Genomic DNA, 2,688 nt, shown 5'->3' with positions numbered 1-2,688 from the left:
GGTAAATGGAGCTTCTGTGATGACTCAGTGGAAAAGAATCTTCCTCCAATACAGAAGACCTGAGTTTGATCCCTGGCTCAGAATGATCCCCTGAAGAAGGAAATGTCAACCCTCTCCAGTATTCTTGCCCAGAGAAGTCCATGGACAGAGGAGCCTGGCAGGTTACAGGCCATGGAGTTGCAAAGAGTCAGAGACAACTAAGCAGTCAAGAACATGTAGGTGAACAACTCAGCAGTGAAATCATGCACCAAAGGTAAACACACCTTAATATATTTGTATAAGATATAGTTTAGAAAATCGTTTTTAATGTAATGCTTACCAGTCTATTAGTATTAATGTCTTACTACAGAACCATTCTAATAGAATATGTCTATATTACTATATTCTTACTTGAAAGTTTTCCTATGGCTCTATTAGTATTAGTTACCTTTTTTCATTTCACCAGGTAAAATGGGCCCTTTGTTTTCATATCTCTTTTGGAAAGTAAATGCCATTGATGGATTTTACTGATATTGCAGTAACTAATGTTACAAAAATTAAAACACGTAAGCAGTTACAGTCAACTAATAATCAGATGATAATCAGTTCAAATAAAGAATTACTACATTAACCAATGAGAGTACACATTTGAAAAGCATTACTGGAAATAAAGCATTATGATCGCTGCCATGAGAACATGCTCCAGTGATTTAAAAAATGATTCATACACATGACAGTGATTTGTCACTTTCTGTACACTTATCAGAATAAATCAGCCATTTATTGTGATACAAAAATGTACACTGCAGTGCAGACACAGTGTCCCCTGCCCTGGGAATGCCTGGGTAGGAACTGGTGGCCAGGAGTGGAGTAGCTCAAAGGAGCCAGAGGCCAGTGGTGGATAAGGGTTGCAGCTGGAGCCAGAGCCAAGATAGAGAAGCTACTGAGTCCTTCATGATGAAATATTTGGGGAAACCTCTTTCTCTCCTTTCTGTAGTTGATAGTTTGGACAGTGAAGTGATGGCTGAATGTCACAACCTTTCTGCAGGACCTTGCCAGGGAAATCAGACTCTGTCTTGGGAATTTGTACCGTCTCAAAGTTGGATGCTCAAATTCAACAAAAGAGGGAGGAGTAGCATCAAAAAAGGGCAAGCAGTATCCTGGCTCAGGGGGAAGCCCAGAGCACAGAGAGGAAGCAGGAAAGTGAGCCAAATGTTGTTGGGAGAACTTCTCACTGCTGCACTTGTGATGCTGGAGTTTTCTGATTCAGTCTCCTCTTGTTTTATGGACTTTTCAGTCCTGTGCTTCAGTCAGTAGTGGCCCATATTATTGGTAATCCATCTCTACATGGAGATTTTTGGTCATAGCTGAAGTTCTTCAGCTCAGTGATCTCTCTTTGTGCTCCCCCACTTCATTCTCATCAATGTTGTGAACATGATTTGGTTCCAGGATTTAGCTGACCTGGCATTTGAGAGGTCAAGGAGGGAACCTCACCCATTCGCTAACAGCAGAGTAACTGCTGACATGCTCTTTAGCCTTTCACTGCAGTCTCTCTTCCTCCTCCAGGGTATGTTTGTCAGCCTCTTTACCATTCATTTTGGCCAGTTGCTTAGTCTCCTGCATACATCCCTTCTCTATTCACTTCCGTACCCATTATGTTGCTTTGAAAATCGTTGGTATTGCTTTGAAAATCATTGGTTCAATAAAGGAACTGGAATGCCCCAGCAGTATCAACATAGAAAGAAACTGCCCTTACTACTTTGGATTTGGTTTACCCCTGGATTTCCATTGTAAGATGGCAATGCACTCTCCTGCATTGTGGCTGCCTCTTCTCTATCCTCTTTCTTTTGGTTGCCTTGCTCCACCTGTCAAACTCGCACTGGTCATCTGTTTTGCATAAGCTAATGTAAACCTTTTTGGGCTACTTTCTCACATTAACCCACCGTCACCATCTCTCACTGAGGCCAAAGTCTGTTCTTTATATGTCTGTTTCTTCTTTGCTGCCCAGCACCACCTACAAGGTCCTCAACTCCATATATTTGTGTTAACGGACAGTGTTTGTCTTTCTCTTTCTGACTTACTTCACGCAGTATAGCAGGCTCCACGTTCATTCCATCTCATTAGAACTGACATGGATGCGTTCCGTGTTAGAGCTGTGTAAGACACCGCTGTGTATGTGTACTCCAACTTCCTTATCCCTTCATCTGCTGATGGACACATAGGCTGCTTCCACGTCCTAGCTATTGTAAATAGTTCTACGCTGAAGACTGGGATACCCGTTTTTTACTATGTGCTTCTAGGGCATGTAAACGTTCACAGACACGCCCCCCTGGGAACTGACTTGAAAGAATCAAGCTGTCTTTAGTGTTTTCGGGGAGGGTAAGTGTACATATCTCTGTCTCTCTCTGTTTTGCAAGGAACCCCCTCCCCCCAGCTTTTGAGACACTTACGATGGTGTGCCCCCCTTCACCTAAAATAGAAAACCGAAGAAGCTGCTTCACGTGAAGACCAATGGCCAGCATAGTTCTCTTGGACGGGAAAGTAGTGAAGAGTGGTCTGGTGATGAAGTGGATCGAGAGTGAGACACCAGTAAACCTGAATTAATTGCAAAGGAAAAATAAAAAGCATCAGCTGCATGTGGGCGCGTATTGTTTGGGCAGGTCCTCAGGACAAACACTTCAGCTGCATGTAGGAGAGTCAGTCCACCGC

General features: G+C 43.1%; 1 pseudogene; it reads left to right on the top strand.

Moving 5' to 3' along the window:
• The first annotated feature begins 936 nt into the window (after nucleotides 1-936).
• On the top strand, nucleotides 937-1,889 carry LOC132344564 (etoposide-induced protein 2.4 homolog; annotated as a pseudogene).
• The last annotated feature ends 799 nt before the right edge of the window (nucleotides 1,890-2,688 follow it).

The sequence above is a fragment of the Bos taurus genome, chromosome Y, assembly GCF_002263795.3.
Source record: "Bos taurus isolate L1 Dominette 01449 registration number 42190680 breed Hereford chromosome Y, ARS-UCD2.0, whole genome shotgun sequence".
NCBI classification, from domain to species: domain Eukaryota; kingdom Metazoa; phylum Chordata; class Mammalia; order Artiodactyla; family Bovidae; genus Bos; species Bos taurus.
The sequence above is the reverse complement of the archived record's forward strand: the minus strand, read 5'-3'. Positions and strand labels throughout refer to the sequence as shown.